We start from the raw sequence: 23,162 nt of genomic DNA, 5'->3' as shown, positions 1-23,162 counted from the left end.
GTTTTAGGTATCGCTGCTGAAGTCTTCTCAGATGCTTCAGGATATCTTCAGGGAAATCGACTCTACATAAACTGAGAATTTAGGTGAGTCCTTTAAAAAAATACTTTATTATCCATTGGCCACCCTCTTGCATTGGTAAAGTTTTACAGAGCGTTAAAACATTGTCACTTCATACTGTCTTGTTTGATTTTTTTACCACAGTTCTGTGAGACAGGAGTGTAGCTGCCTGGTGTTATTACTTCCATTGCTGTGTGATTTTTTCCACCTGGTAGTTTGGTGGGGGGGGAGGGGAGGGCCTAGAAGAGGGGATGAGTAGCTGTTTTTTTACCTTATTGCATGAATTCTCATTCATTCCATATGTTTGCCTCATAACTTTTGGGGTGGGGAGGGAAGTGCTAGATGAGGAGTTAATGTAGAAACTTCCAGTAATCTTTGTCCTAAAACCATTTGGTAGTTCCTGGAGCTCTCCAGGGATGATACACAATTGCTAAAGCATGAGATGAAGTAAACTTTGGTTACAGATTATTGGTTTACCCCGTCTGGTTGTCCTGGTTGTAGCTGCCTGCACCCAAGTAGTGTGTGCGAAGTGCCCTGGGCAGAGACAAAAGGCGCTCTTCTGCAGGTCTTGGCTGTGCCTCAGTTAAAGTCTGACAGGTTAAAAAGAATTGGTTCATGCTCCTACCCTCCAAAACCGTATCATGGCGCACCAGACGTATCAGTTCTGTTCTTGACCAGCTGTGCAAGTGGGGACAGGTTAATCTCTGCCAGTCTCCAAGTCCTTATCTGTAAAATGTAAGAGGTTGGCCCAGCCATGTCATTCCCACACTTTTAGGTTTTGTGGAATAGAGATAAAACATTTAGGACCAGTTTTTACTACATATTTTGGGCTGTACGTAAACAAAGTTGGTAATTGTTGAAGCTGGATAGTGCATGAGAGTTCTCTATTTATATGGTAATCTCTCTATTTGGTGTTTAGGATTTTTCATAAAGATTTTTTAAAAAAAATGTTGGCCAAAAAGTTCGTTCCGGTTTTTCCGTAACATCTTACAGAAAAACCAGAACGAACTTTTTGGCCAGCCTAATAACTACCATGTACTAACATCATTTCACGTAAGAAGAAACATTTCAGTACTAAAAATGTAAGAATGTCGTGAATTTGTCTTTTGATTGTATGTGTTTAGCGTTGTGAAAAACTCTTCATTTCCTTCCTCTTGTTGCTCTGGTGACCACTGAACTGTTAGCCATGAACTAGCGCTGGCCTGGGGACTGGTGTTTGGGAAATATTGGGGTGCATGACTGATAAGGGCTCCTCTACCTCTAAAACTGTGTCATTCCTCCGAAGCAGGAAAGAAATATACTCTAGTTATACATTGGTTATTTCCAGAAAATACTGTGACACCTGGCATGGTTGAACACAGAGAAGTCAGAAGTCAAACAAAAGACAAGGGATTGTTATGCTGGAAAACCCAAATAAAAATGGCTCATCCATGTGAGCGTTAAATTTAGCTGTGAGCCACCTTGCAGTCAGTGTAAAAATGAAACTTGACAGTGTGTTGAGCTGTCTGATAAAAACATACAGAATCCTCCCTTCATACCACTCTGGGCAGCCTCTGGCCAGGTGGTATTTGGCAGATTAGTGTCTGTCTGCCATGTGGGGTTGCTGAGAGCTAGGGGTGAGAAGGGCTGAATGTCTAACTCTGGACACAATTGCAAATGCCAAGTGTGAGGAGTGCAGAGATGGGTAGGGGGTCAAGTACATGGTCGAGAGTTATGAGCTGAGGGCAGTGGGATCAGATATATACAGGATAGGAAAGAGTAAAGGAGCTGTCCTGCCCTGGAATCTTCTGGATGTCTTGGCATGGACGTTGTCTTTTGAGGATCTGCAGACAGCACTAGGTGGGCCAGTCTAGCTAAAGGGCCTAGGCACAGTGGATAGGAAACACGTCAGATGTATACCTTTCCCATAGATTTCAGATTTCAGATCCAAAAACAGCATACCAAGTGTATTCTTATGCCATGGGTCTATAGAGAATGGATGAGTATGCTTCCTGTTTACTTCTCCTTGGAGTGTGGGGATGTGTTGGAGGGGTAGGATGGGTAGAGGACAGAGGCAATAATGGACTGAATTATTAGGACAGTGAAATACTGTGAGGAAGGAGGAGCCAACATTCCCACATAGTTTAAGATGCCTGCCTAACCCTGCCTGCTTCAAAAGTTCTGTGAAGTTAACCATGGTCTTTGTTGATTGCAACATGGTGGTTCAGTCCTTTTGAACTCCTCCCTCAGTGATGTCTGGCTTTCCTGTGTTCTAACATTCCTATTTTCTGGGAAACTTAAATGAAATTTGACAGACTTACCAGTTGTTTTCCCTTCTGTCAACCGAACACTTTTCTTTTTTTTAAACACAATTTCATATTGTATTCCCAAAGTATAATTTCCTCTTTACTCATATTTCCACGTATTCTTTTTTAAAACATCTTTATTGGAGTATAATTGCTTTACAATGGTGTGTTAGTTTCTGCTGTATAACAAAGTGAATCAGCTATACATATACATACATCCCCATATCTCCTCCCTCTTGCGTCTCCCTCCCACCCTCCCTATCCCACCCCTCTAGGTGGTCACAGAGCACCGAGCTGATCTCCCTGTGCTATGCGGCTACTTCCCACTAGCTAACTATTTTACATTTGTTAGTGTATATATGTCCATGCTACTCTCTCACTTTGTCCCAGCTTACCCTTCCCCCTCCCCATGTCCTCAAGTCCATTCTCTAGTAGGTCTGCGTCTTTATTCCTGTCCTGCCTCTAGGTTCTTCATGACCGTTTTTTTTTTTTTTTAAGATTCCATATATTTGTATTAGCATACGGTATTTGTTTTTGTCTTTCTGACTTACTTCACTCTGTATGACAGACTCTAGGTCCATCCACCTCACTACAAATAACTCAATTTCATTTCTTTTTACAGCTGAGTAATATTCCATTGTATATATGTGCCACATCTTCTTTATCCGTTCATCTGTGGATGGACACTTAGGTTGCTTCCATTATCTGGCTGTTGTAAATAGAGCTGCAATGAACATTGCGGTACATGACTCTTTTTGAATTACGGTTTTCTCAGGGTATATGCCCAGTAGTGGGATTGCTGGGTCGTATGGTAGTTCTATTTTTAGTTTTTTAAGGAACCTCCATACTGTTCTCCATAGTGGCTGTATCAATTTACATTCCCACCAACAGTGCAAGAGGGTTGCCTTTTCTCCACACCCTCTCCAGCATTTATTGTTTGTAGATTTTTTGGTGATGGCCATTCTGACTGGTGTGAGATGATATCTCATTGTAGTTTTGATTTGCATTTCTCTAATGATTAATGATGTTGAGCATCCTCTCATGTGTTTGTTGGCAGTCTGTGTATCTTCTTTGGAGAAATGTCTATTTAGGTCTTCTGCCCATTTTTGGATTGGGTTGTTTGTTTTTTTGTTATTGAGCTGCATGAGCTACTTATAAATTTTGGAGATTAACCCTTTGTCACTTGCTTCATTTGCAAATATCTTCTCCCATTCAGAGGGCTGTCTTTTCATCTTGTTTACGGTTGCCTTTGCTGCCAACACTCCGTTTACTGCCTGATTTGTATGCTTCAGTTGGGTTGCTTCCACCCTAGGGATATTTATTTCACTGCCTTTTTGTTTGTTTTTGGAAAAGCTATATCAAACAACAATGATGACAACAACAGAAACATTTATCTTAAATGTATAGGAATATGAGAGATGATCTGAAATGTTGACGTTTCTGGAAGTGCCTAAAGTCATGAATAAATGCTCGAGGAACTTTTATTTTGACATAAACTAGAGGAAGTAGAATTGCTTTAAGGGATCTGGGCCAGTCCAAGTCTGAATAAAATTTAAAGAAATGAGCAATGTAATCAATCAGTCACGTTCTGAGCCTCTCAGAAGGCTGGACCATACTGGGTGAGATGTTGTAGGGATGAGCAATTAAGAATGTGAGACAGCCATGCTTCTCAGGAATAAACATGATGCTTTAAAGCATTGCAAGCATGTTAGGGAGATGAGAGAGACTGATGGAGAGGAGATGGAGGGGAGCATATGATAAACCATTTGTTTAGTGTTTAACTTAATGACTCATGGTATATTCCAGATTTGATCATAGATGCAATAATGTGAACTTATCTCCATTTTCCCTGCAGGCTGGTAAGAAAAATATTTTAAAACCGATTTTAAATGAAAAACATTATTTTTGGCCCTCTGGGAATTTTTAGTTCCCAGTGTTGTTTAGGGAGGGTATTGAATCTGTAAAATTCAAGGCAGGATCTACATAGCTATTTGTTACTCTGTATCTGTAACTTAAATGTTATATGATGTCAGAAAAGATAAGTTGTTCCTGTGCTTGCTTTTCTTCATTAAAAATGTAATCTGTTATGCACTTTTGTCTTCCTGCCATCCTCCATTAGCTGGATTCCCTAGGTTACTCTGCTTGTCGACTGTAGGCATTGCCACTTGCCACCCGCTGTGGGCTCCCTGAGTGGCTGGGAGTCCTAATTAGCACCATCTCACTGATCAGGATTTCCAGACATGTGCTGGGGTCCTTCCTCTGCAGTCTGTACTCGGTAAATGTTTCAGAACAACAACAATAACCATTTCCAGATTGTTTTTCGTAATTAAATTTAATCCATGGGTGTTGTAGAATGTGCTGTTTCTTAAGCTTTTTGCCTAATTATGCTCATCAGTTAATTTCTTTCAAAGTTAAAAAGCCCTCCTGGAGATCTCAAGATTTGAGCCTTTGCTGTGTAAGAATTGATTGGATTTCATGGACTCAAAGGCTCTGGAATACTTGTGCCTATAGAACATGTGTCTTGAAAAATGACTCTTTTTTTTAGCTGTGAAGCCCCATATTCTGAAGATCTAAAATGACCATCAAAGCCTTTCTATTCCGTTTACAACAAGCTGTCCGGAATTGGACAGCTTTCCAGAACTGTAAAATGACTTGTGCACTTGTAGAGTTTAAACATGACTTTACTAAGATTAAAATAAAGTAAACACACTGTGAGGCCAGCTGCAGTCTTCTCCACATACCACTATCAGGCCCAGTAGAAGCTGAGAAAAACCCTACTGCTGTGATCTAAACAATGGCCTTATAGAGGATCTTTCATTAAGCAAAAAAAAAAAAAAAAAAATTAAGTAATGCATACAAATGGCTAAAAATAGAAAATGCTACAGAAAAGCTTCTAATGGAAAGGAACAAGCATCTTACACTCTCTCTTCCTTCCCTTACTAGCCTTACTTCTTAGAAGCAACCACTTTTTTCCCCCTGTGGATCATTTCTGCTGCCTTTTTGGTGATTTCCACATGTATAAATATTATGCTTACAGCACCATTTCTCCCTTTATCAGTTTTAAAAGCAGTTCTTTGGTGTCTTGTGATCGCCATTAGCTCGCTCTGACCATCCCCATCTCCCTTCCTCCCTATGTCTGATTCATGCTTTTAATCCTCCCTCTGTACCCTCGGATGACACATGCAGCCTCTTCTATTCTTATTCTGTCTCCTAGAGGCACTATTTCTTGTCTGCCATCCTCCCCCACCCAACCTTTCCATTTTGGGCAGCTGTACCTTTGAATTTTATATGCTCGGAGTTGGTAATAATTCTCTTCTGTTCTTTAATCCCAGTAAGGGCTTCCATGATTTACCTATAACTCAATTCTGAATGTTAAAACCAAGAAGCAGCCTTTACTCTGTTATAATTAGGTGGCTGCTGTTCCCATGGCAGCCAGATTATGTGGTGGGGTTATATTCCTTCCTCTCTAAGCCTGACGTCCTCATACCTAGACCCCTCCATGGAGCGCGTGTGAGTGGGTTCTCCCTTTCACACGACACCAGCTGTCTTGAATGCAGCCTCAAGTTTCTTTCCAAGACCCTGCCTTCCCATCCCTCCTGGGAACCCACTTTATTTTTGGAGATCTCACTCACACAGACCCCCACTCCTCAGCCAGAACAGATCTCTCTGTGTGCCGCCTGCCTCTAAGCTGGTGCTGATGGCCAGGAGAAGTTTGTTACTGCTGTTGGAAAAGTAGTTTCAGGCTCTGGTGTCTCTGAAGGGGCAGTAGCCTGGGCTTTGTCATTAGCCACCGTCTAATGAGGAGCTGAAGTGTTAGGCACCTCGGTACTAGAGGCCTGGTGTCTGTGGAAATCCTCACACCAGCCCCGTGGAACAGATGTTCCCCTTGACATTTCATATACCATGAAGTTGAAACTGTGAATGAAAGACCTCCAAGGTCTCCACTGGGAAGTGCTTCTTAGGTCCTGGCACAGGCTGAGGGGCATGGTGCCAGCTGTAGTTTTATAGGTTAGAAAAGACTTGTCTCTGTGATGTCTTGCATGCTTTCTTCAAGAAACCTCTGTCTTCCCTCCAGAAAATCCTGCTGCTCTAGGAAAACCAGCTCTGCTTTACTTTCCAGCCTCACCCTTGTGGGTGCATTGTGTGGCCAGGGGCTCCTTATGCAGAATGACTGGAAATGGGAATGCGCTTCCCTACTTAACGTTCTCTTTGTGAATTTGGAGTGAGAAAGAGGGCTTCATACTCAATCCTGCTGGTAAACTGGAAGTGTGCTTTGTCAACAGTGGTTGTTGATCTAAGGGTTTTCTTAGAGCCTCAAGTGTATGTCTGTGAGTCAGGTGCACTTGATTGTCTTAATATAAAGGTATGTTTTGGTAGTTATTTTAGAAAGATTGGAGAGACAATCAAGTTGTACTTTGAACACACTTTATTTTCTCTCAGAATGCCGTGGTCTTCATAAATCTTCTGGTATAACTGTATTTAGTGAATGACTATTATGATAATGACCAGATAGATGGCAGCTGGGTCCCTCACACAGTGTTGGCATTCTCCCTTCTCTGGGCTGCTTGCTTTTCCTCACTAAGCAGAGCCCAGGTGAAGCCTTATCGGTGGAACCAGCAGTCTGTCTACCGTCAACCACGGAGCTGGTCGTCAGCTTTCTATGTCATAGCCCATTGAGGTGTCGGTGGCTGTGGATGGAGTTCCTCCCTGTTCCTTCTGTTAGGTCAAGGTGATGGCAGTGACATGGGCTACTCAGTGCAGGCTTATTCTCCAAACATCTTGACCTATTATATTTATGCCCCCAGATAAGTATTGAACGAAAGGGATGTCTTTAGAGCTGTGCCTCGTTTATTTATAGAGGAGATATCTGAGCTTAGTGAAATCGAGACTGAATGGATGGGGGTCAAAATTTACCTTGTTGCAGTGATGACCAAAGGTGAATTTCCACATTTAAATTAGATAGTGATACACGGTCCAAGATTACCCTACCACCGTCTTGCAGTGATTAACTCTGACTTTGCAATTTGTTATTTTTCTATCGATTGATTGACTGTCAGGGTTGGAAAGAGTGCTAAGCAGAGTTGTAATCTGTATGAGACAATTTTGGTTCCATTAGACAAAGATCGCTGATCTTCACAGTTGTATAGTCAAATGATACTTGGGCGAAAGTGGTTTTTTGGGGAAAAAATCTGCTGGGACAATTGAAATCTTGGTCAAAGTTTTATTCCATGCCTAGAAACGTAGTTTCTAGAAGACTGGGATAGAACCCACCCCTTCATCAAGAGAAGGAAATAAGTGACATTTAAGAAGTCTTTTTTACTACCTGATTCTAAACATTCCCCAGGTATGTTATATCAGTCTTCCGTTTGTTTACCTCTGAGGAGTAAAGAATGACTCAATCCCCACTGCAGGACAACTTTCGGCTCCAGGCATCTGGGTCACACAGGATTCTCGGTTCCTTTTGCTGTCCCTTTGGAGAGTTTAACCAGGCCTGCGGGACAAGCTGTGTGGAGTGAGGCTCTCGTCCTCTCTGGTGGTCACTGTTCACAGAAACGTGCATTCAGAGGAAATGCTTTCAATACGCTGAACTAGGAAGGACAGAAATAAAAATTGGCCCTGGAGCATATAATGACATTGTCTTGTTTGGGCTGCAGGTTTCTGGGAAGAACGAAATGAAGAGGCATCTGTGACAAATGTGCAGGAAAAGAGAGTCAGTTCAGAGAAAGAAGTAGCTATCTCTCGTAGGGTAGAGTTGGCTTCCAAGAGAAAGGAGAATTTATTTCTGGGTTAATTGGTGTACGTTTCGCTGCACATATATGGTGGAAAAGACTATAAACTGCGGTGGGTTAACAAGATAGAAATTTATTTTCTCTCACCTAGAATGAAAGTCTGAGGTGGGCCAGGCAGCTCACAGAGCTTGGGCTCCTTCCAGGATGCGTAAAATTTGATACCTTACGTGGGGGCCAGCTTTGCACTCAGCATTCAAGGCAAAAATCCTTCATAGGCTAACTTGCTCTAGAACATCCATTGGGAAGATGCCACCTTAGACACCAGAATCCTAGTGCCCGGTCAGTCCAACACAGCTCACAGGCTTTTCTCCCAGTATTGGAAGAGCTTGCAGCTAAGTAGTTGGCTCCTGTGTTTAAGGGCGTGTTGTAAACAATAGAATTACTCTGAGCATCCAGATAGGACCCCAAGAGGCATTTAGAAACTGAACGAGCCCAGGGAACTGTAAATTCTTACATCCCTCCCCCGGTCATTCTGGGGCTTATGTGCTCACTGAGAGGAATGGGAACGGAATTGCCTGCCAGATTGATTTACTCATACCTTTTTATTATGGAAACTTCCAAACCTATCCAAAAGTGAAGAGAAACTGTACAGTGAACTATGTGCCCATCACTCTCATTCAATGATGATTAATTCTTATCTGGTCTTACATGACATATACCTCCTGTCTCTCACCAGTTACTTCGAAGCACGTCTTTGCCATTTTATTTTTTTCCTGTCAGTGTTTCAGTATATGTCCCTAAAAGATAGGACTTAAAAACAAATCTATGAAACTGTATCACACCAAAAACATGAAAATTACCAATATTTCCTTAATATCATTAAATATCAAATTAATGTTTAAATTGCCTCAACTGTCTTTTTTAAAAAATTTCTTTGAATCAGGATCCAAATAAGGTTTATACATTACGATTGATTGACATGTTTCTAATCCCCTTTTAATTTATAGGTTACCCTTCCATCTCCCCCCACCCCTGCCCCACCCCTTGTGATTTATTTAAGAAACTGTGTTGTTTGTCCTTGACAGCAGAGATTCTCTAGTGGGCGTGATCCTTTTCTGGCTTCATTTGGCACCATCTAGATACAATTCTTGATGTCACAGCTGGGGGGCGCTACTAACATCTGGTGGGTAGAGGGCAAGGATGCTGCTAATAACCTACAGTACACAGGACAGCCCCTCACAACAAAGGATTATCTGGCTCAAAATGTCATTAGTGCTGAAGTTGAGAAACTATGCTGTAAAATTTCCACAGTCTGGAGTTTGATGATTGCTTCCCCATGTTGCCATTTAACATGTTCCTCTGTTCCCCGAGTTTTCTATAATTTGTTAAATCTCAAGTTTTGGTCAGCTTTCATATATGGGCTTTTTTTTGTTTGGCAAGACTATATCATAGGTAGGCTGTGTATTTTCATTGAGATACATAGTAAATGGTGGTCTCTTATTGGGATACGTTTGGTCATTGATTACCATTGCCTATGTCTTTTAATTCATTAGTGATTGCAAAATAGTGATATGCCAATTCTATCATTCCTCCTTTGTTTATATACGAGAATACTTTATAAAAAGAAATTTAGGGAATTCCCTGGCGGTCTAGTGGTTAAGACTTAGCACTTTCACTGCCGGGACCCGGGTTCAGTCCCTGGTCAGGGAACTAAGATCTCGTAAGCAGCGTGGCTTGACCAAAAAAATAGGTAGGTAGGTAGGTAGATAGATGGATAGATAGAAATTTAATCGCAACTATTTGTTTACTCTGACATTCACATAGGAATGTCAGGATAAGTGCTCGATACTTTGCCTTTATTTTCAAAACAATGAGTTTTCTAGCAGCAGCATCTAAAAGTGAACAGAGGGTTTTTTTTCTTGGCTTGTTTTTTTTTTTTTTTTTTTTTTTTTAGTATAAATGTAGCTGATGTGTTTCAATTTAATATTCTTATCGATACTCATCTTGTCCCGTATTTGACCAGTGGAAACTAATTACCAAGTCCTTTTGACATAACTTGTACTTTTGTATTTTTGTGTTCTTTCTGGTATGACAAAAATGTTACTGGTTTGTCTTATCCGTTTTGTACTCCAGACTTGGATGCACTACTTCTCTAAGGAGCCCTGGTTCCTTAAGTATTTAGAGGGTACAATGTAGAAACTAGGAATATTTATTAGTACTGGATTTATTGTTATTCCTGGATCCATTCAGTGCTGAACTAGGGAACAGGTATGGATGAATGTGTGTATATGTGTGTGTGTATTTGTGTACAGAGATAAAACTCATTAATTCTTACTAATACATTCAAGTGAAATTCAGGTATACAGGGTTTTTACTTAGCTTTATCAACTTTATATCTATATTCTTTCATCCACCCAGATTTCCAGTTCACTAATAGTGCTATGTTTTTTCATCTGCTTTACCTCATGCTACATACACAACAGAGTGTTTTAAAGACATTTAGAATAGCTCTTCTCTGTCATTGTGCCACCAACTGGGTACATAGTTAGGTTCATTGGTTTCATTTTAGTTTTTGCTTTTAAGAAGTTTCAATTTCAATTTAGATAATTTTGCACAACACGGTCAAGGTTTCCAAGTCTCATCCATAACATAAGGTTATATATTCAGAGGTGTTTGCTTTTGCCTCAGTCCCCTTTCCATTCTATTTCCGTCCCTCACCATATGTAGCAATTGAAAAAGATAGGGTTTCTCCTTGTACCCTTGAAAAGAAGATATATCATCAAATGGTTGCATGTTTTCATATTTATATCTCACCCCCGTCTGAGGTGAATGATGGTATGCAACGCACATTTCCTCCACCTTGTTTTTTTCGTTTGATCTATCCTGGCTCTTGTTCTGTGGTGGTTATAGTGATGAAATTCACCCCTTGGCACAGCTGCCCATCCGTCATTGTGTGGATGGGGTTGAACTTTTTCACCCTGCCTTACTGGTGGACATTGGGGTATTTCTCATCTTTTACTTTTATAAACAGTACTGTGGAGAATACCTTTGGGTACTTTTTAAATGACTTTTCTTTTTTAACCTCATGGAAGTTAAATGTGTATGATCTGACTCTCTTTAAGAAGAGAGAGAAAGGTGGCTAAAAGCTATTGGGGGGACTTCCCTGGCGGTCCAGTGGTTAAGACTTCACCTTCCAATGCAGGGGGTGCGGGTTTGATCCGCAGGGGGAGCTAAGATCCCACATGCCTCATGGCCAAAAAACCCAAAACATAAAACAAAAGCAATATTGTAACAAATTCAATAAAGACTTTAAAAAATGGTCCACATCAAACAAAATAAATAAATAAATTAAATAAAAGCTATTGTGGGGGAATTCCCTGATGGTTCAGTGGTCAGGACTCGGCACTTTCACCGCCCTGACCCGGGTTCAATCCCCGGTGGGGGAACTAAGATCCCACAGGCCATGCAGCATGGCCAAAAATTAAAAAAAAAAAGTCTTCATTTATATGTCTTCAAATAAAAGAAAAAAAGGCTTAGGAAGGTTGGTTAAATCCAGGTTTCCATGACCTGCATTGTCAGGCCAAGAGCTATGGCTTCTACACCCCAGGTTAGGAGTTGGCAGTCATTTATAGTAAAGGACTAGGCTGTAAATATTTTAGGCTACCATCTCTGTTGGAACTACTCAACTCTGCTGGTGGAGTGCAAAAAGCAGCCATAGACAATTCATAAATAAATGAGTGTTCCAATAAAAGTAGATTTATGGACACTGAAATTTGAGTTTCACAATTTTCATGTGTCGTGAAGTATAATTCATTTTTCATTTTTTAATTTTTTTCAACCATTTAAAAATGTAAAAGCCATTCTTTGTGGGCCATAGTTTGCAAACCTTTGCTCTGGGCATTTGGGAGCCATAGGAAGTTCTCAAACACAGTAGGACCTGCTCGAAAGGATTATCAACAGTGGACTTAAAGAGGGCTTGGTCAGAGGGAAGGAACTCAGGTCCGGGAGGCCGTTGATGGTCAAGTGTGGATGTAGTTGGAAGGTAGCTACGAGAGTAGAAGTGTAACTTGAGATTGGAGAATTACTGGGATGTGTGGATGCATTATATCATTTGGGAAGCATTATATTATTTGATATGAAATTATAGTTACTTTTAAAAGCTGTGCTCTGTAATTTGTCACAGGTTATATACAAAGAGAGCGCCAAACCCATCATCCCGTATTATGTGGACTTGGGCAAAATTGCCTCATTCTTTGCCTCTTCTTCCTCCTCCCACCCTCATCCCCCCATCAAGAAACCGAACATTGAGCCCAGTTCAGCAGTGAACCTTTTGTAACAGCTGTCTTGTACATCTTCTTTCCTATGACATTTGTAGGCTGACCATTGAGAAAACAGTATTTTGTTTGTGGGAGGAAAATCAAAGATGACATAAATGAAAAATGCATTTTCATATAATGGAAATTATCAGAGCAACTTTTAAAAGGTCACTGCAGGTTAAAGCAGACAAGAAGGAGCTGAATATATTAGAAAGTAGGTCAAGTTATCTCATGTTTATGAATGAGGTGAATTACAGTGTAGGTTTAGGTTTATAGAATGGTGTGATACTGTGGTGTGTAAGAATTACCCGGGCCCAAGTGATATTATATCAAAATATAATGAAAGTAAATTGAGTTTGTTTCTTTATCCCTTGTGGCTAAGTGTTTTATACTTAATATTTTACGAATTTAATAAAGTAGTAGAAGTGATGAGCTTCTTGTCGTTGCTCACATCTCCTGTATTACACACAGAATCGACTCTAGGAAGTTAAAGCCGAAGTAGGTTTAATCCAGGAGCTGAGTGTTTCCAGAATCCTTGGAATGTTTGGAGGAATCAGCTGTAGGCTAAGCCTCCAGGATACACCCCACCCCACCTTCAGAATCATTATCTCCTGCCGGAATCTGGAAAGCTGCCCTGGCTGCTGCTGTGGGAAGGTCTTGAATGAGGGACACAGTAAGTACTGGCTGAGCAGTTAAGTACTCAAATGAGCAGCTAGCTCCCGCTCTACGCCTCCTGTGAAAAGAAATGGCCTCTGGGGATGCCCACGCACTCCGCCTCTTTTCCCCACGACTCAGTTCCAAAGGAAAGTCCCCCGTGAGCCCGTCTGATTGACAGAGTCTATGGGACGTTGGGCACCATAGCGGCGAAAGAGCCTGGATATTATGTAATGTTCGGCTTTGCAGCCTTTCCATACTACAAAGTGAGCCAATCGCTGTATTTGCCACGGTTTCCAACTGCAGGAAATGCCTCTTCAGATGCATGTGCTACCACAATTAGGTGTTCAAAGAACAGAATATCAGAATTTCCCTTCCTTGCATACGTGCGGTACGTTTACATAGGCTTGTATAGTGGTAATAGTAACCGGTGTCACTAGTGTTACACCAGTGTTTCTAGTTATTAGTATTATTAGTAGTATAAGTAGTGTTGCTGATGACTGAGAGAGGCAACATTTGCCATTTCATCAAGATTTTTTTTTAGGTTGGAATTATTTTGAGTAATACTAGGAAAGGAACACCTGTGGTTCCACGGTGAAAAGCCCAGTGATGGTGGAGTCCAGGCCTAGAGGACAGTATTTCATTTTCCTTATGAAGGACGGTGGGTTAAGGTATTGTCCTGGGCATCCATTAGGTAAGCATTTGTTGCTCTAACCTGAATACGTTAAGGTCAGTGATACAGGGTTTGTTCGCCATGGTTCTGCCGGCTAGCTTCCTCACTACCAGATTCTTCTGTGAGTGTTTTTAAGTGGACACTCTCTTTTTCCTTCTGGATAGGAACAGTCATTCATAAGTGAGTAACTAGAAATGGTACTTGAAAAAGAAGGTTACTGATTTTGAAGTTGGGCAGATACGGGTCCAAGTCCTATTTCCACCACTTACTAGCTTTACAGATGGGGGGTGGGGATTGACCTTTCTGTACCTATTTCTTCTGCTGTGTAGAATGGAGTTAATAGTACCCTCCTCGTAGTGTTTGAGCAGGTAGATACCGTTCAGCATAGGTCTGTCCCACAGCCAGCATTCTGTGGTGGGCTGTGGCTGTTGGTGTGGTGACATCACTGTCACCAGCAGTGACTGGAGGGTCCTCAGCGCTCTCTCCTGATGAACTGTCCCTCTGGTTAAGCTACTTGTATCTCTTCACAGCAGTAATTGTCTCACCTGGCCTGTGATCCTGGGTACCATGGATGTTGCTTCCTGTTTGTGCTTGTGGGCCTTCTCCTGCCTTTCAAGTGCCCTTGGATTCCTCTTAGACTGTCTTTCCTCTCTGGGAAAGATCTCCGTGAATGCTTAATAGGCACCAGAGCCGTCCTGGGGTCACTGGAAGTCACAGTGCCTTTTTATATGTCATCCAGACATCAAGAGCTCCTTCCAAGGCTGGAGAGGCTGGCGGCGGCCTGCCCGCAGCCCCCCTCCTTCTTAATTAGATTACTGGTTCCATTTCAGTGATGGTTTTCAGCTAAACTGGCCATAATTCGGTTGCCTTTGTTTTCTTTCTCTTGACTCCACTTCTCCTTTGACTCCCAGCAGTACCTAAATTCAAGTGGGGGATCCTAGTTGGGACCATATTAGCCTCTATTTTAGCAAAGCCTCCAGAATGGCCATATCTTAGTAGAGTTTTAGGGGAAATAAAAGGAATAATAAATGAAAGATCGTTCCACACCACTGTGTGTCACGTGAGTTTCTATAGATGTTCCTCATTTGGTTTTTGGTTGTCATTTGGTCTTTATTTCTTAGGGTTTATTTGACCCCTATATGGAGCAGACTTGACTCCCCCGGCCCTTGCTTTTGTGTGTGGTGTGTGTGTGGTGTGTATCTGTGTCTGTCTGTCCCTGGGCAGGCCCACTGCCCCACGGTTTTTGAGTTTACTCTCAGCATAACACAGGCAGTGTGCCCCACACGTTAGATACAGCGGCATCAAGTTATAGTGTGGCAGTGATAGAGGGAACCACTTTGTACTTGACTATGAGCAAGTGTGTTTCCTTTCTTCCACTTTAATATCTAACCTTAAGGACCTTGACCTTGAGCTGCTCATTACTTTGTGCAGATCCTCTCTGACATTTTTAAGCTTTTGCCGAGGGTTTTAGTCCCATGCCTAATACTTTTGTGTATCTGAAGATGTGAGTTTGTGTTAGATAGTAAGTTGGTCTACCCTCCCCCTATCTAAATGACTCATTCATTCATTCATTATTCATCATTCATTCAGTAAACATTCGTTGACCATCTACAAAGTGCTAGGCATTCTGCTGGATGTTGGGAGCAGTACTGTCAGCAGGGTGAAAATGGAAAATGTAATATAACTGGTGCAGAGGATTTAAGATAGAGATGACAGGTAGATCCTTAATGTCTAGTAAGAGGCTTAGACTCTTCCTAAAAACAGGGGGAGTCCATTAAGGGGTTTAAGCTGAGTGGGATCTTTAGGACGTGGAGTGTGTGTTCAGGAGCAGTAAGAATAGAAGTGGGGAGCCCAGTTAGGGCGCTTTTGCAGTGATTTGGGCAGGAGATGATGGTATTCTAGGGTAGGAGAAGAGGACAGACTTGAGAGATACTTAGGAGCTGAACTGGTCAGTTGTCAGGTGACTGGATATGAGAGCACAGGAGAGGGTCCTGTCAAGGGTGGTTCTTTCATTTCCGACTTTGACAGTGGATGGTTGTTGGTACCACTGAGATCAGGAACACAGAAAGGCGAGCAGGTTTGGGGGGTGTGGCAGGGGAGGGGTGATTTTTTTTTGGTAGTAACACGAATTCAATATGCATCTGAAAGATAGTGGGGAAATGTGGTGTAGTCATGGATGAGGAGGGAGGCCTGGCCTCTCTCTCTGCAGATCTGGTGAATGCAAGTCCTGAGGGCAGTTGAGATCCACCAGGCGAGGGTGTGGAGGAAGAGGAGGGAGGAGAACAGAGACTAGGAGAGAACTCAAGGGCCAAGAGGTTCAAGGAAGAAAGAGAGCCTCCAGAGGAGTCGGAGAAGGAGGAGGTCAGAGATGGGGGAGTCCGCTAGGGTATCCACTGGTGTCCGGCGCTGTGCAGATCGGCAGACTGGAAAGGGAAGGCCTATGTTATCAGCAGGGAAGAGACGTGAAGAACCTTGGCCAGAACAGGTTCCAGTGGAGTGCTGGGCAGAAGCCAGATGAGGAAGAAGAAGATGAGGGATTAGAGGTCTGTCAGTGTAGAGAACCCTTGAAGGAACTGTGGCTGGCAGGGGAGGACAGAGGCAGTGCAGGAAGGAGCCTGGAGGGTTTGTGGGCTTGCAGTGGGGGGTTTTCTTTGCTTTAGAGGTGGAGGGAGAGTTAGTAGAGAGGAATGCTCCTTCTGTGCTTCCTTCCTTTTCAAGCTTACTGCTTTGGTATGCACCCTTTAAAAAAAAATACTTTGGGGCTTCCCTAGTGGCACAGTGGTTGAGAGTCCGCCTGCCGATGCAGGGGACACGGGTTCGTGCCCCGGTCCGGGAAGATCCCACATGCCGCGGAGCGGCTGGGCCCGTGAGCCATGGCCGCTGAGCCTGCGCGTCCGGAGCCTGTGCTCCGCAACAGGAGAGGCCACAACAGTGAGAGGCCCGTGTACCGCAAAAAATAAATAAATAAATAAATATACTTTGTAATTTTTTAGAAACAGTCACAAACTTACAGAAACGTTTGAAAGTAAAGCGCAAGGAATGGTTCCCTGAACCATTTGATTGTAAGTTGCTGACCTAATGCAGGGTCACCCCCAATTACTTTTATTTGAGCAGGTATTTCCTAGAAAAGGACATCCTAACCACAGTGCAATCATCAAAATTACTGCCATCTTATCCTCAGACGCCATTCAAGTTACACCAGATGTCCCATTCATGTTCTTTATAGCAAGAGGACCAAATTCAGAATCATTTATTGTGATTACCACGTCTTTTGTCTTCTTTAGTTTCGATGGTCCGTGAGTCTCTCTTGGACTTCCGTGACTGTGACCCTTTGGAAGATTACTTTGTAGCTTATCTCTCAGTTTGATTTGTGTCTTACCTCATGATTAAATCGAAGTTTTGCCTCTTTGGCAAGAATATCACAGGAATAATGCTGTTCTTTTTTCATCCTATCATGTGGTGCACAATCTAGCTTTGTCCCGTTACTGATGATGTTCACGTCATCACGTGATTGAGGTTGTGTCTGCCAGGTTTCACTTCTGTAAAGTTTTTTTTTTAGTTGTTGTTTTGTTTTTCTTTCTGTTCTAATGAATAGCGACTTTGTAGGGAGATACTTGAAAACTATGTAGCTATCCTATTTCTCATCAAACTTTCATTTTATTTATTTGTATTGGTGTGGACTCATGTTTTCATATTTTATTCAGCAAGCCATAATCTGTAACTATTATTTTCATGTTCACATTGTTCTTGATGTGGCCGGTGGGAGCCCGTCCAAACTTGTTCCTATGTCCTTTTGACACATCATCATTCTTTGAACAGTTCTTTACTTTCTGACACAAAAAGATGTGCCAGGTTTATCTCATTCTTCCCCTTCCCCAGCCCTAGAACCAGCCTTTTCTCCAAGGAGCTCTGGTAGCTTTTATTAGAGAAAGGTGATTTGAAGCCAAGATCTGAGCACTGAGTGTTCTGTTTGCTATTGGGGTTTCATTCATCCCAAGCCTTCTCAGTGGGCAGAGCTGGGGAAAACATTTGATTCTTGTTATTCACAGTAATTGTGGTGTGTATTAAGCTGGAGTGAACACAGAAGTGACAAATACTGAACCATTGCTCCTTGGGTAAATACGGAGTTAGGTTCTTGCCAGCCTCTAGTCACAACATTTTTGTTAACTAATCAATATGTAACCTTGTATTCTGTGTGTTTCTATTTAAAGACAACATATTTAATATATATTGTTGATTCATTATCATTGAACTCTTGGCCAACAGCAATTAACTCATGCCTGAATGAAGCTTATCTAATGTATGCATTTTCCCCGTAAGGCACATTGCAGCATCCCTGTACTTAGGAACACTAAACAGCACTTACTACACTTGGGGCCATTTTAAACGGTGACATCACCAAGCAGCCACAAAAAATGTGAAAAACATGGCACTAAATAGACCACAATAAGGACACATTTACAGTGTGAGAGCTGAAACAAGAAGGCAGAGCATTCCCTTCTTGGACCTCAGCTAGGAAAATGTATGTCACTCTGCACGTGTCTGGGAATAACCAGGAAAACGCTACAAGTATTAAGTTCTGGGTTACAAACAAATTTTAGTGAGTAGGTGAATTCAGAAATATGGAATCAGTAGATATGTGAGGATTGACTGTATGTCTATATATATATATATATATATATATATACACACACACACACACACACACATTGCCACTACTACATCTTTGTGTGTGTGTAACTGTCTGTGTCTGTCTACCTGTCTATCTTGAAAACCGTGAATTGACACTTGGGCTTTAAATTCCAACTTGACACCATGGGGTTCCTTCTAGTTTTTTTTTTGTTCTGGGCCACCATGGCACCTCCTCCCATACCCATTACTGGCATCTAGTTTGTTCTTTCCCACCTAAAGACCTTAAGGTTGAATTTTTCAGGAAGGAAAGGGTGAGGGGTTTGATCACATCTTATGATCACATGTATATTCTGCCACTTTAAGATAGGCTGATATTGAATGGAATAATGCCATTTGCTGCAACATGGATGGATCTAGAGATTATCATATAAGTGAAATAAGTCAGACAGAGAAAGATAAATATCGTATGATATCACTCAGGTGGAATTTAATTTAAAAGAAAGTAAGAAAAGAAACAAATGAACTTATTTACAAAACAGAAACAGACCTACAGGTATGGAAAACAAACTTATGGTTACCAAAAGGGAAACTTGGTTGGTGGGGGGATAAATCAGAAGAGGGATGAATATGCCCACACTACTATATTTAAGATAGATAACCGACAAGGACCTACTGTATATCATTGGGAACTCTACTCAGTATTCTGTGATAACCTATATGAAAAAAGAATCTGAAAAAGGGTGAATATATGTGTATGCATAACTGAATCACTTTGCTATACACCTGAAACTAATACAACATTGTAAATCTACTCTACGCCAATAAAAAAAAGATAGGCTGATATTAAAATATTTATAAAGCCCCTTGTTTTCTCATAATTTGAAATAATGCAAGTATCATCCAATTTAAGAACAAATTAAAATTTCAAAGCTGGTAAGTCCCAGGAATTGAAAACTGACTTTATGCTATTGATTTATGGCAGCGCCATGCCATCTGGTAAACAGAGCACCCACTGTTCTTTCTTAGATCAGGTGTGAGTGGTGGGGGCCACCAATTGTGCCAGATCCTCAGGAGTATGTCCCTGCCTGGTAGACTCGCTCTCTGGGAGCTGTATGCCTTCCTCAGTAAATGCTGAGTCCCCGGAGGGCACGGGCCAGGTCTGAATTACTCATCACTGTGTCACCAGAGCCTGGCATATGAAGTGAGTGGTGAACGTTTGTGAGTATTTGATCACATCCCACCAAGCGGCTGCCCATTGTAATGCTCTTGCCTCCTTTTCTTCAGTCTCTCTGCCGTATCTCTCTCCTTCCTACAAGAAGCCTTCCACGCCTTTACTAACCAGAGGGATCATTCTTTTTTTTTTTTAAATAAATTTACTTATATATTTTTATTTTTGGCTGCGTTGGGTCTTCGTTGCTGTGTGCAGGCTTTCTCTAGCTGCGGTGAGCAGGGGCTTCTCATTGCGGTGGCTTCTCTTGTTGTGGAGCACGGGCTCCAGGCGTGCAGGCTTCAGCAGTTGTGGCGCACGGGCTTAGTTGTTCCGCGTCATGTGGGATCTTCCCAGACCAGGCCTCGAACCCATGTCCCCTGCATTGGCAGGCGGATTCTTAACAACTGTGCCACCAGGGAAGCCCCAGAGGGATCATTCTTGAAGGAGTTTCTGAAGGCTCTGGAGAGTTTCTATAACCTAGTAGCTAAGCATCAGCTTTGGAGTCAAGCAGGGCTGCACTGGATTCCTAGCTCTACCACTTACTAGCTACATGGGTAGATGCGAGTAGCGAAATTTTCCCCAATCTGTTAAATAATCTGTAAAATGGAGATGTGCAATGCCTGCCTCACATGATTCTGGAGAGAATAAAAATGAGGCAGCGTTCTGGGAGGACTTGACACAGTGGCTGCACTTAGTGTTAGCAAAGATGGTGGTGGTGAATAGTTCATGACACACTCAGTGCCTGTCAATATCTTTTTTGGAGCATAGGTCCTTTCGCCAACTTGATGATAAACTCCAAATTGGGGTAGAGATCCTCCTTCTGTTTCCTACTTCTTGTTTGTATCTAGCTACCGCCTAACTCCCTACCACCACCCACTCCCAACCCCAGCAGTGTGCTATGCACTCAGTAGGTATTAAAAATCTGATTCGTCATTGGAACAATCCTCCTTCACTCAAAGACCCCTCTACCTGGACTTAATCTCACTAATAGAGCTATCTCCTTTCCTTGTGTCAGTACGGGGGAGATGCTGATTATTTTTTCCAACCTTTCTTCTTCTTTTTGATTATGAATCAATATTCTGTATCACGTGGTCGATGTCACGGTCTGCTGCTGCTAGGAAGTACTGTTTTCCTTGCTTTCTCCTTAATGCAGCCACTGTCCTTGGTCCCTGTTGGACTCTTAGGCTCTCCTTAGACAAAGAAGGGGTTGCACAATTACCCTCTGTTTTTACCCATTAGAGTGATGGCTACAAATGCCAGGAAGTCCTTAAAATACAACACATTGCTGACCTGGTTATCTTCTAGCCCTGGGTCTTTATGGTCAGGCCTTTTAATAATGGGATTGGACTTCGTGACACAGCAGTAGTCAGAGATACAGTGGGTAATGAGTCTGCCTGCTCATGAGATTTTTTTCTTCCTTGCACCAGAAAAGTAAGCCATGTTCCTTGAAATAATACCTTCTAACTGCTTAGGACCGACCTTTGCGCTTAATAGGTGACATCTGCTGGGCTGAATTAATCAATATCCACTCTGTCATTGCTGTGCTGATTTTATATTATGTAGAAATGTTGGTATTGTAAGAATTCAGCATTTGTTCTGACTCTTTAGCTCAAAATGATATTCCAGGGCTTCTTACCCAATCTCTTCTTAAAGATTTGAAATCAGTTGTTTCTGGGGTAGAACTGAAAAGAAATATTAGGGACCATTCATAGCCTTGTAAGATAAATAACCGGCATTTAAGAATGTGTAGATGATAGCAGGGGATGCAGGGATACAGGTAGTAGTTAAGAGCTAAAGCTCAGGGCTCAGATTTCTGAGTTCAGATTCTGACTCTGCCACTCATTAAGTCTGTGACCATGTATAATTTATTTATCCTCACAGCTGTGTATAGTGTGTATTGCATAGACAATGGATCCTGTGTCCTACAAAACATACGTCCAGCTGACATGAAGCGAGTGGAGCTCACACGCATTCCGGGTAGGAACGTGAAATGGTACAACCTTTTGGGAAAACAGTTGGGCCGTTTCCTCAACTTTCCGTGTCTTACGCTTTTATTTTTAAAATCTAACTCTCTCAATTCCTATAAATTTTATTGTGGTGTATAGTATCAATTATGATCTAACTGTTTTTTCATCAGGTAAACAATTTGCCCGCCATCACATAGCACCTATCATATGTCCCAGCCAAACATGTCACAGTCAGGACAGCAGACACTTGCGCCTGGTACTAAGAACTTTCTTTATGATAGCCCCAAGTGGGAAACTAACCAAATGTCCATCCACGTGTGAAGAGATCAATAAACGGTGCTATATCCATTTCAGGGAGTATGATGCAGCAATAAAAACAAATGAACGATTGGCATATATAGCAACATGGATGATTCTCAAAATAATTGTGCTGAGTGAACAAAGCCGGACAAAAGAAGAGTACATACTAAATGATTCCTTTTATGGAAAATTCTAGAAAATGCAAACTAATGTATAGTGTGACAGGATACAGAAGAGTGGTTTTCCAAGGACAGGGAGTTGGGAGGGAGGGATTACTAAAGGGTAGAGGAAAACTTTTGGGAGTAATGAATATGTTAATTATCTCGATGGTCATGTTTCACAGGAATATGCATATATAAACATTTATTTGTATACTTAGAATATGTATATTTTATTGTCTGTCAATGACGCCTTAATAAAAATGTCTTTAAAATGTCAGGCCTACTGTATCAAAAAACAATACATTCACTCTGCTGCTATAGAATGACATTTATCAGCTAGCTTAAATGAACATTTGCTAAATTGTTTATTAGCTCTTTTATTTTCTTTTGGAATTTGTAGTGCTTTATTAGACTAGTTTTTTGAAACAATATGTCCAAGAAAATTTGAATTAAGTGACTTGTCTGTCTTTTGATCAAAACCTCTGTGGCAGGTAAAGGTATTTGCATTGTTGCCTTAACTGTGTAATAGGCCATTATAGCCTCGAAATATTCTAAAATTTTCTGCCCAGACTTTGAATTTTGCCGCTTGGAAATAAAAATAGCCTCTTTTTCTAGTGTTTTCACTCTTTCTTTCCTTTCCTCGCTTTCCTTCTCCTTACCCCAACACCCTACCACCTTTCTGCTCAAAAAAACTTTAGCTCCTACATGGTAAAAGGAATGCAGAGGAAGCCTTCTTATTTGACATGCACAGACTTAAAATTGGTTTGTCAAAATTAGTTTCATTAGACTTATAGTCAGTCATAAAAAGTCCGTTAAAATTGAGGATCATAAATTTTAACCTAAAACATACACATTTAAACTTTGACCTAAAATATATACGTCTGTAATAAACTTCTCTGAATATGGGTCTAATTGGAGTTCTACATCGTTCCATCCTTCATCATTCCCATGTTGTGGGTCTATAATTGCTAGTTTTGCATTCTTTCGAGTGTGAACTTAAAACATATTTGAGAAGTAATATCAATATAGATTCCTTTTATATTAAAAAATAATTTTTCCCATTCATTGACAGCTGTCTGGCCCTCATCTAACATGGTAGCAATTTTCTTCTTTAGTGATTCATCAAAATATTCTCAATTTTTGTTCCAACAGCAGCCCTTTCTTTTTGTGCTCATATT

The 23,162-nt window shown here is 41.5% G+C and overlaps 1 protein-coding gene across 1 annotated transcript in view; it reads left to right on the top strand.

The window, feature by feature from the left end:
• Positions 1 to 23,162, top strand: part of TLN2 (talin 2) — a 304,454-nt gene that overhangs the window by 41,833 nt on the left and 239,459 nt on the right. Inside the window, exon 2 of the mRNA XM_089907140.1 lies at positions 8 to 83. The gene's annotated coding sequence lies outside the window, so the exon portion shown is untranslated. The remainder of the gene's footprint in view (positions 1 to 7; positions 84 to 23,162) is intronic.

The sequence above is a fragment of the Delphinapterus leucas genome, chromosome 2 (assembly GCF_059928025.1).
Source record: "Delphinapterus leucas isolate spDelLeu-1000000601 "Yukka" chromosome 2, BTC_Dleu_Yukka2, whole genome shotgun sequence".
Classification (NCBI taxonomy): Eukaryota; Metazoa; Chordata; class Mammalia; order Artiodactyla; family Monodontidae; genus Delphinapterus; species Delphinapterus leucas.
Note: the sequence above shows the minus strand (reverse complement) of the source record. Positions and strands in the feature narration are given on the sequence as shown.